General features: G+C 38.3%; 1 protein-coding gene across 4 annotated transcripts in view; it reads right to left on the bottom strand.

Annotated features, from left to right (window-relative positions):
- MAP3K1 (mitogen-activated protein kinase kinase kinase 1) overlaps window positions 1-16,249 on the bottom strand; it is a 99,084-nt gene that overhangs the window by 35,959 nt on the left and 46,876 nt on the right. The window lies entirely within an intron of this gene.

Genomic DNA, 16,249 nt, shown 5'->3' with positions numbered 1-16,249 from the left:
AACTGATTCTATAGAGCTCTCTGCCAAATCACCAAGAAAACCACATTCCTAGCCACAACACATGATTCCTTACCATGTTCTAGAAGTTAGTTCATTTAAAAGAAAATAAATTGTATTTTTTCAAAAAGCAAATCTATCGCCTAAACCCAATTAGACTGTCAATCTGAATGGATTTCAAAAATATTAAAAAAAAATCAAATTAATGTGGAAAAAATAGGGCTTTTAATAATTTGTCTACACAGAACAAATAATTTGCATATTTGACGTTGTTTCATATATACACACAATCCCATCTTAACTTTCTGAAATGTTTATCTTAGTTATGCAGATAGAACTTCACTACTATACACTGTCTATGAGTTTTTTGTAAGTAGTATTACTATTAGACAATCTGCAATACATAAATTATCTTTCCTGTGATAAAAATAAATTTAAAATGTCTCTTCTGTGCAACAATCCATATCTAATGGTGAAAAAGAGATTGTAAAGAATGAAAAAAAATACTTTGATCAAATGTTTTTGTTGGCCCAAAACAGCATTGATCAATGTTACAAGAAATTTTTTCTCTCATTGTAGAGACAAAGGAAACAAACTATCTAGAGACAGGAAATATCTTTTTCCTGTTCAGTGCAGAACTGCCATACACAGATGGACACCAGAAAACAAAATATTTTCTTTTCTTTCAAGCAACATCCTCTAAACATACTGCTAATATGAGTTTGATTTTAGGTGTTTTATTGAAAGTGACCGATTAATCCTCAATTTCTGAATACAATAAAAATTCCATCCAAATAAGTAAACCATTTTAAACGCTGAAAAAGTCAGGCCCAATCTAAGTCATCAAGGAGATCAAATATATATTTAAACAAACCCAAAATTGGGATAGTCATATCTCTGCTGCATGAAAAAAGTGTCTGACTCCTAATATAAACAACAACAAATTCTTCAATATCGTGAAAGACAGAATATTATTTGTGTTTCTGTAGTAGTCAGAGTTCCAATCAAGAATGAGGCTCCACTGGGCTGAGGGCTACACAAGAATATACAAAATCACTCCCTAGCTTATATAGGGCCTTATTTATATTTCTTCCTTATTCAGCCAAAGCACCCCAGACGACTATGGGACTTTACCTGAATAAGAACTGGGCCCATATAATGGTACAGCCACAAAAATCTAGGTGAGAATTTGCCTTAGATATTTTAAACTACTTAAACATCTAAAATATACTGTAGATGTAATTTCATGATACTAGCCATTTCAAATGCATGAAGACTTTTGTATACAAGACAGAAAAACTATGCAAGCAATAAGAGAATGAAGCATACTATTTCATCTGTTCACATAACCATGATTAACTTCCCAACTGATATAAAAAAAAGTCTTAGTGGCCCTTGAACTTGAATTCATGAACAATGTAATACAACAGTGAAGGCTTCACAATCTGTACTTGTTCTCTAAAAAGCAGAAGCAACTATCTGGTTCTCTCATGTGACAGTAAAACCAATATATTCTTACTTACAAAGAACTGTTGTTTTTAAATGTAGGTGGGACAGACCAGCTGAATCTGAAAGTGTTCTCTCTAGTATTCTAAGATAAGTTCTGCAATAGGGTATTCTGCAATGAAGTATCATATATTACCCCAGAACACTGTTTTGGGGGGGGGGGCGGGGGGGAGTTTTTATGTCACTGAACTCAAATATAGTTTTAAGTGAAGGGCATTATTAAGAATTCTTGTACTAAGCATTTAAGACAATCCCCTCCCCCAATGTGTGCATGGAATATCCTTGTATCTTGCAATGTATTTTATAAACTGAGTTTATCCACAGTTGGGCCTGATCTTCATAACTAAGGCAAGACTCCCACTGACTAAAATGGGCAATGGCAATTTTGAGTCATGTTAGCAGGATTGGTTCCTATAGTACTCCATTTTAAAATCCTCAGAACAATAAAAATAGCTTTTGATGGATTTTGTGGACTGCACCACTCCAACAAATCATCAAGCGCCTGATCTTGCAAGGTGCTGAAGACTAACTCTGATCCAGAAAAGTTTTTAGGCACAAACTCAACTTTTAAGCATGGCAGTACTCCCAACTGAAGATTAACACTAAGCATGTGCTTAAGTGCTTTGCTATAGCAAATGGAGAGCACTTGGCTGAATTTTACCGTTAGATCTCTGCGAATAAAACTACTGCAATATTGCTAGCGGAATATAATAATCAGTAATTTTGTGTGCATGTACACACACACGTACACACACACACACACACACGTAATTTCAGTTCACTTTTAACCAAATATACTTATAAAAGCCACACTTTTGCCACTGATCATTTTTAGGACTACTACATAAAAGTATTCATATAATAAAAGATACAAGTACAAGCTTAGGCAGTTTATTAATATTTGGAAGTCCACATATAATTAGGAAGAAGTATTTCTGATACACATTTTATGACCAACTGCTACAATGACATGAACTACTACTGAACCTACTTCTTATATTAAGTGTTTGAGATTCAAATACCAGAATATATAAATCTTTTATAACCTAAAATTAAATACCAAATGTTCAAAAACAAAATGGAAATTAGTTTCCAGTTACTGTTCCTGAATAACTTCACTACCACCACCTAAAGAATGTCAAATTATTAAATTATCCATCTATTCAATACACATTTTATAATCTGTCATTGTAGCGCAGTCTTTCCACTGCACCAGGTGGCCATGTATTCAAGTCACAAACTAGATTCAGATTTATATTTAATGCAGATGGCAGGACCTCAGAGAGAAAAAAGGTTACATTCCTTTGTCTGAGGGGTTAAACAGATGTTCTCTATCTGCACATGCAGTTAGAAATTAGATAACATCTCAGCACTATAAAAGTACAGTGCTATGTAAGTTAATTACATACAAAAGTCTATGTTAAAACAACATTAATTTAGGTTGCAAGGTCAAGCACTGGAAAAACATGAAATATCAGAATTAAGGTTGCCAGTGCAACTGTATCATCTGAGCATTTCACAAACACACAGATTGCATTTCAAATCAGAGAGTATTATCCTCATTTTACAGACGGGCTAATGGAGACAAAAAACTTGCCTGAAGCCTCACAGTGAATTACTGGCAGAACCTCATGACTTTCAACATTGAGTTCATTCCTTCAGATCATGCTGCTTTACTGCCAAAGTGTTGAGCATCCACAGCTCCTACTCCCTTCAGTTGTACTAGTGAGTGCTCAGTACTTCTGCAAATCAGACCCCAGGCATTCAAGCTGGGTACACAGAACTGAGGAACAGACAATTAGTGGCCACCTGCCAAAATTTGTGTTTAAGTGACTTGCTCAGCATCACACAGGAAGTCTGTGGCAGATGCATGAATAGAACGGAGTATTTCTGCCTTAAACACCAGAATATTTTCTCTTCCTGAAACACACTGCCTATCTCATTCTCTACACATTCTAACTTCTACAGCAGGAAAGGAAGGATTCCTAAAAACAACAGCCACATTTAGTACACTGCCCCGATTCATTCCTTGAGCCCCATCCATCCTGTGCACTGAATGTGGCAGAGTCCTTTGGAAAAATGGTATGTGATCACATAAATTACAATGCATATACACAAGAGGGAAGAATTAGGGTTGCCTGGGCAGGCAACAGAGCTTTCAAGAGCCATGACCTACAACCTAAATGACTCGCTTTTCACATTTTTTACATGTAATTTCCTAAATTTATTTTTAAAGGTAAAAATAAATATTATGCAATTGTAATAACCCCCACATAATGCATCATCAGGCATTGAGAGACTAAGGGTAGGTCTATGCTGCAATTAAACTCCTGTGGCTGGCCCACACCATTTGACCTGGCTTGCAGGGCTCACGCTGCAGGGCTGTAAGATTTCAGCATAGACATCCAGGCTTGGGCTTGAGCCTGAGCTCTGGGTCCCAGCGCCTGGGCTCCAGCCCAAGTCCAAACACCTACGCTACAATTTTACAGCTCCGAAGATCCCTGCGAGCCCTAGTCAGCTGGGTGTTTAACTGCAGTGTAGACATACCCTAAGTGACTTGTACTGGGTGTGTGGGCTGGACAGAACAAGCTTGACACTTCCCCCACCCAACTAAAAGTGCTCTGGCAGGAGCTGGTCTGCCTCTGCTCTCTGAAAACCCCAGGCAGCAGTGTGCTGCTGTTACACTGACAGCAAGAGACTTGGCTCTTCAGAATATTGGCTTGCTGCCAAAATTATTATGAGAAATGCTAACCAAAAATGAGAAGTGTTGATTTTCAACTTCCGATAGCTCAGCCAAACCTGAGTGGAATTTCATGGAGCAAGCAAAAGGCATATTCCTAGCCCAAAGTCTTTCTCCCTGATGAATTTCAAAAGTCTTCTCCAAACAATGCAGGTAGTAGAGCTTCTCAAAAAGATTACAAGAATCATGTATTATGGAAAGTTTTAGGCAACCTAAATACAGAAGATGTTGCCAGCTCCTCATACAATAATGAAGTGAAAGATTCCATAGAAGTTTCCTAAAAAGTAGGTTTCTGAATTGCGTTCATAACAGTGAAACAGAGAGAGTGTGTCCATAGCTTTGTGAAAACTATTGCTTTTCACATGACTGTCTCAGGCTAGGTCTGGGAGGGAGGGGGAAGAGAATCGATTTAAGATACACAAATTCAGCTACGCAAATAGCGTAGCTGAATTCGACGTATCCTATTTGACTTACCCCGCTGTGAGGACGGTGGCAAATTGACCGCCGCGACTCCCCCGTCGACGGTGCTTACTCCTCCTGACGAGGTGGGAGTACGCATGTCGATTCGGGGATCAATTTATCCGTCTAGATGAGAGGCGATAAATCGATCCCTGGGAGATCGATTTCTATCCGCCGATCCGGGCGGGTAGTGTAGACTAGCCCTGACTCATCTAATAGGAGCACTGCACTGCCAATTTTGAATAACTATTTTACCTCAAATATATAAAGTTCAATAGGACCAATGCATTATATTAATAGTCTATGTTAAAGAAAATGTTATATAACATTGTGGAATGCAGATTATTTTTTTTAATTATTATTTTTCTCAAAATTCTTTTTTTTTTTTTTTTTTAATTTGATGGTTTGTTATCTATCTATTTTGTACTGCTTTGTAAGGCCTGATTTTCTAAAACACAGTATTGCCCTTCAACAACAATTTTAACAAAAAGCATAGGGTACATAAACTACATTATTTCTTTTTAACAAAATAAAGTTGCCTATTTTAAATGGCATGTAAGCAGTCCAAAGCAAATTTTATTTTTTGAAAGTTCAATGTACTGAATACTGATTTTCTAGTAGTAAAGTACTATTTTTCATTAGACCAAGGGCAGCTCTAATCCATCTGTCTGCGTCTCTCAACAATTGCAAACTATTAAGAAAGAAAACAAGGCATGTAACTAGCTTCTTCAGATAAGTAGTTTATTTAGGATACAGGTAAACTGACTTCTCCCATTAGTAGTAGAAAAACTAGGTGGGGGGAAAAGCCCCGCAACATCTGAAAACAGGTAAGGGCAAATTCACTAGTAAAAGAAAAGCTCTGTCTGCCCTATCCATAAATAGGTAAGAAAAATAATCTAATTAGTAACTGTTTACATTTATGTGCCCACCTCAAGAAAGTTAGCATGTTTGACATGTGGGATCCTTAAAAGCAAACAATCTATTCTTTAGATCCTATCTTCTGGTCGCTAACATTTCAGTAATACTTTCAATGTTTTCCTCTTGTGTGTCTAAAATACTATTCTTTATTACCACCAGGATTTTTTTAAAAAAAGGAAACTAGCTTGTTCAGAGTATGAAAATATGGAAGAAAGGAGAATTGCCCATTATTCATCCCTAAATCCTTAACCTAGATCTACTGTCTTTTCTACATTGGGAATGCTTACGCTGCATCTGGAAAGCACTTTATCCTGTGAGAGAGAACCTTAAAGGTTCTCTGCCTTCTCTCCCCAAACAGTCATCTACCCATGAAGACAACTATAAACACACACATTTATGGAAATTTGATATGCTAATGACATGCTAGTCAGAGGGGACAACTGGCTATATATAATAAAGAATGAAATATTCAAAAGCTCTAACTAGACAAGTAGAATCATCATAATGAAATTTATTAAAACTCTATAAGGAGGTAGTGAATGAGAAAGCTTCTACTTCTGGAAGAACAAGGGTCTCTAAGACCAAAATCTTCAAAGCTGGATACCTAATATTAGGTACCTAAATAAGTGGCCTGAATTGCAGAGGTGCTGAACATGGAGCTACTGTTCCTCGGCACCTCTGAAATTCACGCCGTATATTTAGGTAACTAAATATGGGTTGCACTACTCATTTTGAATTACTTATTTTGTACCTTAGGCACACAAATTCATGTAGCTATTTAAGAAGAGCACTCCTGAATAAGCAGGATAATAAATACTGACTTATGCTGCAAGACAGTGCTTGCAAAAGAGTAGATGAAATGGGCTTATCGCTTTAAAATAGAAAGCAAATAACCACATAAAAAAGGAATACAATAACAGATCCTAGATCTATTTAATCTGCCTTTCAGGACTGCTATGCCAATTTATATGTATTGCAGTACACAAATTCTATGAAGCAGATACAAATATTTTTAAAAAAGTAAAAGTAAAACTATCAATTCTTTCAGAATATGAGAATCTCTGGGCATAGATTCAAAGGGCTATTAATAAGTGAAGTTTGGGGAAAACTTAGTATTCTCTGTCTCTACAGCCCAATTCTTTAAAACTTTTAGGCAAGAACTTGTTCCTTTATTAAGGAGCGTGCTGAAATTCTAGACAACAGAAGTCTCATAGAAAGTATACACTAGAGCCCCCCAAACTATGGGGTGCACGGAGGAACATTCAGGGGGGCATAGCTGGGGCCCAGGCCAGCCCCTACATGGCATTAGCCACTGACTGAAGACAGGATACTGAGCTAGATGGACCATTGGTCTGACCCAGTATGGACATTCTTATGTTCTTATCTATATACGTGTACATCTAGATATAAAAATTATTCTAAAATATTGGCAACAAGAGGTTTATCAAACAATTCAAACAAAAAAATTCAACAACATGTTTATTACTGGAAGGTAATCTTCAGATAATCTAGGATGTACACAACTAAATCTACTATGCCTGATCTAAGAAACTGGAATCTGCTTTATCATCTCAATTAAATGAAGGCTTCAACTGGGTTGAGAGGCTATTGTTGGTTACTAACTTTTAAAAACAATATCAACAGTATAACTTATTTTCTTACACAGGTATCAAGAGAGAAAGGTAATTACAAATTTAAACACCAAGTGCATGTCTTGTAAGAGCAGAGCTTAGGTAAATGACTCCCTCCCAGAAATAATGCCACTAAAAAGGGGAATGAGATAAGGGTGTGTGTTATTCTATTTGTTTGAACAACAGAACTGTCTACTGGGGGGAGGGAGAGGGGAAACTAACAAGAATGTTACAAGACCCAAAATTGAAACCACAGGGAAAAAAAATACCCCTCTATGTAAATAACATAAGCACGGCCATACTGGGTCAGACCAATGGTCCATCTAGCCCAGTATCCTGTCCTCTGACAGTGGCCAATGCCAAATGCTTCAGAGGGAGTGAACAGAACAGGCAATCATCGAGTGATCCATCCTAGCTTCTGGCAAACAGAGGGTAGGGACACTCAGAGCATGGGGTTGCATCCCAGACCATTTTGGCTAATCACTATTGACACACCTATCCTCTAGGACCTTATCTAGTTCTTTTTGAATCCTGTTATAGTTTTGGCCTTCACATCATCATCTCCTAGCAACAACTTCCACAGGTTGACTGTGTGCTGCGTGAAGAAGTACTTCCTCCTTTTCTTTGTTTTAAACCTGCTGCCTATTAATTTCATTGGGTGATCCCTGGTTCTTGTGTTATGTGAAAAATAAATAACACTTCCTTACTGATGGGTGAGGAGAAAGTGAAGATTTTATAGACCTCTATCATATTTCCCCCCATCCCACTCTTAGTTTTCTCTTTTCCAAGCTGAAAAGTCCCAGTCTTTTTAATCTCTCCTCATATGGAAGTTGTTACATACCCCTAATAATTTTTGTTGTCCTTCTCTGTACCTTTTCCAATTCTAATACGTCTTTTTTGAGATTAGGTGACCAGAAATACATGCATTATTCAAGGCATTGGCATACCCTGGATTTATATAGAGGCATTATGACATATTACTGCATCTTATTCAATTCTCATCTTTTGTGCCAGCAGTTCTCCAAGAGCTAGCTAGCTTTAGCCAAGTCTTGGGCTACAAAGTAAATATTTTAAAAAGTTAGTGTATATACTAATGATACAAGAAAATATAGTAAAGCCCAAAATGTCATGTGTTCTCTAATGGATCTCAGAAAGAGAGAAAGAAAGGAAGAAATCTTAAATATATGCAAGTGAAACTCATTTTATAAAACTAACTTCCCTCATCTTCTGCAAAAATTCAAGAAGGAAGCCAAAGCCTGAAATAAACAATACAAGTAAATTAGGGGTTCTCAAACTTCATTGCACCGTGACCCCCATATGACAACAAAAATTACTTCACAACCCCAGGAGGAGGGACCAAAGCCTGAGCCTGCTAGAGCCCTACTTCCCCGGGTCGGGTGTGTGTGTGGGGGGGAAGTGGGGGAGGGAGGCGCAAAGCCAGAGCCTCACCAGTCTGGGCAATGGGGGCCAAAGCTGAAGCTCAAGTGCTTCAGCCGTAGGCAGGGGGCTTGCAACCTGAGCCCCGCCGTCCAGGGCTGAAGTCACGTAACCTTTCCATACTCAATGCTTATAAAACAGAAGTTACTGTATTTTTTTTTTTTTTTTAAACTACCGATTATAAAGGGGCACTGAGGCCTTAATTAGTGGTTGTAAAGTTCTTTACAATCTTTGGATGGAATCCAGTGAAAAGCTTGGGAATCTTAAAAAGAACCACAATCAGGTATAGATTACAACTGCTTTCAAGAAAAATCCAATGAAAAAGAAGTAGCCATGTCATTAAAGGGGACTGCTCAAAGATGGGAGTCTTCTTTTTAATATCCAGAGGGTTTTTTATTCAAAATTCAAATCAGTAAACCAAGAAATGTTTTTTGCAATATTTTTGCAAAATTTCTTCAGCCATTGCTTTTCCTGTAATCCATATTGAATTCTCTGGAAAGAATTTGTATGTCTATGCGTACAGTGCTGCAGCACATCTGGTGAAGACACTCTATGCTGGCGGGGAGAGAGAGAGCGAGCTCTCCTGTGGACAAAAAAGAAACTACCTACATGAGTGGCATAAACTATGTTGGCGGCAGAACTGACTCCAGGCACCAGCCGACCAAGCACGTGCTTGGAGCAGCACCTTGTAAGGGGCGGCCAATCTTGGGGTGGCGGGGCGGCGCGGCGCTCGGGGTTTTTGTTTGTTTGTTTTGGTTCAACAGGGCGGCACTGGGGGGGTTGTTTTTGGTTCGGTGGGGCGGCACTGGGGGTTGTGGAGGGGTTTGTGATGGGGGTTTTTTTTTTTTTTTGGCGCTTGGGGCGGCAAAAAAGTTAGAGATGGCCCTGGTCGGCGGGTGCACATCAACACTTGTGTCGGTGTAATTTATGTTGCTCGGGGGTGGAACATTCACACCCCCGGGCGACATAAGTTTTGCTGACATAAGCTGTGGTGTAGACATAGCCTTAGACTTCTCACTCTTGTGTTTGACAGGTACTGTGACTTTTCCAGGAGCCTGAATTTGGTAGAGCATGCTGTGCCTCAATAGATAAAGGAAAATGATTCTGCCTATTTATTTCTCTAGGCTATTTTGAAAGGAAAAGCTGTGATCCAACACGACCCTGGGCTTTAATTGTCCACAATCTATCCTCAAATACTGTAGAAATTAGTCTGTTTAATATACGTTGCATTTCAGCTGCCTCGGAACAGTATGCTTTGATGGTAACTAAATATAATCAAGCTACTGTTGTGTGTGTGTTAGATTGGTGTGTGTGTTATATGTTCTAAAGTGGCATAGTTTCCCAGATAAATGTAGTTTTATTTGGACCTTTTATTGATAGATGGCTATTGTTGGTAAACTGCCACATTTCCTGGGTACTTGTTAAAGATAAAGGAGAATAGACAGCGTCTAAGATGTCAGGATCCCTATAGGGAATGAATACGGAAACTTACTGCGAGGCCTTTTGTTATCAAATTCTATTTACATGGAATTTGCTGTCTGCAACTCTTAAGATCATTGGAGCTGCAAAGTTGGAGCTTTAGTAGAGTGGGATTTCCTTGATATTCTGCTTACATATTTCTCTTGTATTAATTTGTGGTTTTGCAATTTATTTTAGATTAATGTTTTTGAAAATACTGATTATGTCCCCCTCTCCTTTCCCATCAGAACCTCCTTTCAAAAGAGGTAGAAAGTTAGTGGGTTTTCACGAACTATCAAAATAATGAATTAGATTAATCAAGTGGCCATATCCCAAAGTACATTGCATTTGACGAGTATACTGCAGGGACAGTACACATATTACATCCTGGAAGTTGTAAAGTACATAGAAGCATAAGCAGGATAAGAGTACAAAATATATCTTTATTTCAGGGCCAGGAACACATGTAGGAGGCACAGGAGAAATCATACCCTGAATCAGTAGTAGACTATATGCTCATCAGATTCTAGTTCATCCGCATATTCCGTTTTGGTTGTTTGGGCTTTTTACAACCATTTTGATTTTAGGTTGCCTCACTAAAGAGTCAGTTTTTATCAGGCAGTATTTTGGGGCCATTCACCTTCTCAACACACTCTGGATAAAATTAGCTCTCTGATTTAGGAGTCAGCCTATCAGCTGAAACCATAATCATCATTTTTAGCCAGGCACTCTTGAAATTCTTGATGGCATTCACTTTTTTTTTGGCCTCTCTCTTCAGAGTGTATCATGTCACACCATCTTCCCCCCTCCACCCCCCGCCAATCTCCACCCTCAGTTCCCCCTGCAAACAAATCTGTTCTCACTATTAGCCCAGAAATTGAGCTATATTTACCTTGCCTCCAACATGTATTCGGATTAAATTTACTCAGCAGCAACTTGCTTTGCTGAATTGGAGTACAGCTTTTGCAAAATAGACACTTATTTGTTTCATTGGATATCTTTTGTGTTTTGTACAGCATGGAGTACACTGTGTTTAACAAATAACGGAGGTCTAGAAAATGAAAATCCTCGATTCTATTCTTGATGGAGATGCATGGAGTTTAGCTGGCAGCAGTTGCTTGTGCCTATGGCTTCATTTTGATAGTGTACTGTAGATAGGGTGAATGCTCCATTCATAGTGGAGCATGCACGATCAATGAAGCATCTACCATCCTTTTGTCCTGGCCCCACCACAAAGTGTGCGGCCACAATTAGTGGCTCTAGGGGGCTCTGTCTGCTACTGCCCCCCCGAATTAGATGTTTGCTCAGTAACAGGCTTTTTTATATCCATGCCCTGGAAGTTTGGGATCAGTAAGACAATGATCCCGTATAGACTTACACACATGCTTAACTTTATGCCTGTTAGTAGTCCCATTGACTCATAGTACATAAAATTAAGTATGTGCCTAAGGGCACATCTTCACTACCCGCCGGATCGGCGGGTAGCAATTGATCTATTGGGGATCGACTTATCGTGTCTAGTGAAGACGCAATAAAATCGATTCCCGATGGCTCTGCCGTCGACTCCGGAAATCCACCGCGGCAAGAGGCGGAAGCGGAGTCGATGGCGGCGCGGCAGCAGTCAACTCGCCGTCCTCACAGCCAGGTAAGTTGACCTAAAATATGCAACTTCAGCTACGCTATTCACGTAGCTGAAGTTGCGTATCTTAGGTTGACACCGCCCCCCAGAGTGTAGACCTAGCCAAAGTCTTTAAGGAATAGGGCTGAACATAGCAGGTCTCTGCTACTCTAAATTTAGAAACGATCAGGTCTGACACAGGATTCTGTTTTAGCAAGGTTCAAAAAGCTACTTTTGAAGACAAGGTATACAAGTGTGCATGTACACAAGCAACTTGCTTATTTAATGTAACTTTTAATTAAATTCATATCCATACAGCTCTACAGATCAGACTGATACCCATTCCCAATATACATTCAACTTGTGTGCTAATCTTGAGCTTCTTGTTTCCTCGTCATAACCACCCTATTCTGTGCTTGTCAAATGGAGCATCAATTAAAAAATCTGCATATCAGATAATGAAACCCTCCACACAAAATATGTAAATAAAAGTAACAAATCCTATTGTTTGTACAATGCCTAGTACAATGAAGTTAAATCTCCACTTTATTCTGTGGACACTTGCCACTCAGAAATTATCTTTTTAAAATATTAAAAGAAAATTGTTCTGTTTGTCTACTGCCCTTCTGTAGCATCCATATAGCTTTAAAGATTTCCAATTTGTTTTGAAAAGAGTAAGTCCAAAACTCCATTTCCACTAGATGCTATTTATTGCATAATCAACCGACTTCCATGCTTTTTTACTATATTATGTTTCCTTGTGAGAAATAACTTTTTACAAGCCTTTGTGGTTTTGCATGTGCTATTTGTGTATAGTTTGTTTCAAAGATTACTTCATGTGGAGAGGACTTAGAATTCTCATTCCAGTGGTGTTTTGGGTATGTTTATTTTCTGCCAATAATTCTTTATTTAACAACTCCAAATGGTGTTCTAAATTGCTTTCCACCTTGTGATTTCTTCAGCACTGCTTGTTGCAGTAATTTAATGGGCCACAATGTTGCATGGGAACGATATCTACACAGAACTTCATACTAAACTTCCATTAACTTCAAGGTAGTGGCACTTTGTTTAGTGGATGCTCAAAATCAAAAACATTTCTCCACTTATTCTTAGAACTTATTTTGCTAATTTTATAAAAACTATGCACAGTCTATATGTTCTACCTAAACTCATTCTGTGCCTCCCATCACAACATTATTTAAGCCCTCCAGCATAGGAACCACGTGTTTGTATAACACCTAGCGCGGTGGAGCCCCAAATCAGCTGGAGCCTCTAGGCCAGTGGTTCCCAAACTTGTTCCACTGCTTGTGCAGGGAAATCCCCTGGCCGGTTTGTTTACCTGCCGCGACCGCAGATTCCCAGTGGCCGCGGTTCGCTGCTCCAGGCTAATGGGAGCTGCTGGAAGCGGTGCAGGCTGAGGGACGTAAGTTACCTCATTATTCACCTTCAAACTCCTCAAAACTCTCCTTTGCCATAACATCTACATAAAACTCTACAGTGAGACTGTTAGTGTGCTAAGACCACTGCCTGTCACGCTGACCAATATTGTCTCATTGTTTCCTTGTACTGTCTCTATGTACTATCTTACCCATCTATTGTATTATACCTGCATTGTAAGCCACTTGGGCTAGGCAGTCATGTGGTGTCAGATCTTTCTCTAAAAAAATAGTTGCTATTTCGACAGGATGCAGAATGTTGCAAAGTGCAGATAGTAAATTTATGTAATATGTTCAATCACTCAATAAGCAACCAATATTTCAATGTAAACTCTCAAATTTACATAGCATCATTCCACCACACAATGGATTATTGAAATGGCATCTTTGAGACCTCAAATTTTGATTATAAAATACTAATTGTGAATATTAGAAGTTACTAGTTCAAGTAACAACTTCAACCATGACTGTTGGTGAAGTCACACAGGTCAATTTGCCACTGTTCATTGTTATACCATTATTGGCATCTTCTCCATTCTTAACTTCTCATAACCAGCTACTACTTCCTCCTGTCTTCTTTGAACCCCAGCCTAACATTCTTCTTCCCCAAACTGTCTCCATCTCTTTTGTAGATCGTCAAAATATTCCAGCAGCCTCTTCTTGATTTTCCCATCTTGTCTCTTCATAGAATGTCATACTGCCCATGGTAGTAACATGAGACTTCCAAAGAATAGCTACTTGTCTTCATACTCAGATAATCAGACAAGTCTGAATTATATTGTCACCAGTACTGTACTTTTCTTCCTCTGCAAATGTTTTCAATTTCAGACCACACAGTGGTAGGAAGTGGAGATATTTATAAGCACTTTATGTTGGTGGTTCTAGTCCACTGGGGCAAAGGAGTTAGCAAGTCAAATACTACATCAGTCATTAACTCTTATTTAGTTTCACCCCATGGAAACACTTGGGATTTTGCAATAGGACAAGTATCAGAGGGGTAGCCATGATAGTCTGGATCTGTAAAAAGCAACAGAGTCCTGTGGCACCTTTAAGACTAACAGATGTATTGGAGCATAAGCTTTTGGGGGGGAATGCCCACTTCGTCGGATGCATGTCAGATGCACGTAATAGGACAATAAACCCTGACTGATAGAGTAAAGGGTAAAAATTCTATTTGGTTAGCCAGTCTTTTTCAAATCATTGTGTGTACCACTTTAACTTATTTCCAAAGTATAAATCTTTTCTCAGGAGTACAATGCTTCTTGACTTTGCAATACCAAGTCTGATATTTATTGGGTTCATTATGCCCTAGATATTATACCAAATCCTTGTGATTCATTTGCTCACCCGTAGGATATGCACTCTTTAAACATTTAAATTGAAACAAAGATTAATAGAGAAATATTCTTGATCCATATACCACTTGATGGTTATTAGAAGTGTTTTACTTGATCATTTGCATTTTGAGATTTGGACTTTCAACATCCAGATTGAGGGTTCCTGACATCCCTGTGTGCTGCTAATCAGGCAGAGACATCAGCCATAATTTAAGAATTCTGGTGCCAATTTTTCTTTCAATCATACCTGACCTATTCATTCTCAATTCTGAAGTCCCAAGAGCACATTTAAAAGACTCAAAAACAGAAGCATTCCCACAACCCCTTCATACTGAACATAATCATGGGCAGGTCTTTGAAATAGCAGCTCAAAATCAGACAGCTTGAATTACCAGGTAAAGTTTACTTCCAAGAAATGGAATGCAGCCAATCCAGACTGTTAGAGCCCATAAATTTAGAGATAGGAAACTAAATCATTAACTACTCCTGTAATGTCCCTGAAGACTAAGCTTAGTTCAGGTGGATGCATCAGTTGAGGTCTGCAGATGCAAAGAGAATAGTGGAAATTTCTTCAGAGTTTTAGAAATTGGACCCATTTTAGTCCAAGAGGCAGTGCTGTATTCTTGCTTCTACTGACTAACTACATAATCTCAAACTCCCTCTGTCCACTCTTTCGTAGCTCACTCTGTACATCAAGTCTGAAATTTAATTGGAAGCTCTGTCGGATTGGGACAATATTGTCCTATTTGAACTGAGGGGTGCCTCACACACTTTTCAGTGCTGTGAAATAAAATAAAAACTCCCTCTCTACTTGAATATTCCCTACCTCCAAGAAGAATATGAGCTATTCCAATCTTTGGGCTTCCTAATACACAAGCATTCAGATATAACACATCAAGAGGCATCCTAGCTTTTGAGGTTTCATTAAAAAAAAAAGTGAATTGCATTTTCTTAAGGCTCACAGCCAATCAAAATATTTATGCACTCTGCACATTCGAGTCACACTTGGCCAATCTAAGGGAGAAGAAAAACTAGACAAAGAAAATCTAACATCACTTTAAGCACAAAACTGTTCTAATTTATCTTTGGAAACTGAGTTGCCTTTTACTGAATTTTATAAAAACAAAATGAAAGCACTGTGCATTATACCAAAAAAGTGTTCAAATATTGTAACATTAAGTCCACTAACAAGATCAAGTTATATGTTAAGATCAGTTCTATCTAAAGGGAGAGTGGTCAAATAGGACAAAAACTGAAATCTATTCAAAGAAAAATTTTGTCTCAAGTCATCATTCATTCAGTTGTGTGTATATGCAAGATAGAAACAAGAGGATCTCACAACTCCCCAAAGTAATTATTCACAATACAGATTTAAGAGATGAGGTATTATATAAAATACTACATACTTAAAAAGAATATAAATTTACCCACCCTCAGGATAACATTGTTCTACAGTTCTATGTAATGGGAAGTTTTGCTTTTCCAGTGCATTGAAATAAGGTTACTCAAAGCTACCTAAATTTTTAAAAGGTTTCTTTTTTCCCATTGATATCGAGTAATAAGATAATTAGTATTCCATTATCAGTGTCTACACCTTTCTGTTAATGATGCTTCCTAGCACAAAGTTCGTTCTTTAGAAACTAACTAGCTGACTGGCTACTGTGGCTGCATTTTGTTCATATCTACTTAAGCATTTTTAAACCTCATTGAAC

Source organism: Trachemys scripta, chromosome 6 (genome assembly GCF_013100865.1).
Source record: "Trachemys scripta elegans isolate TJP31775 chromosome 6, CAS_Tse_1.0, whole genome shotgun sequence".
NCBI lineage: Eukaryota > Metazoa > Chordata > Testudines > Emydidae > Trachemys > Trachemys scripta.
This window is presented reverse-complemented; position numbering and strand designations above follow the sequence as displayed.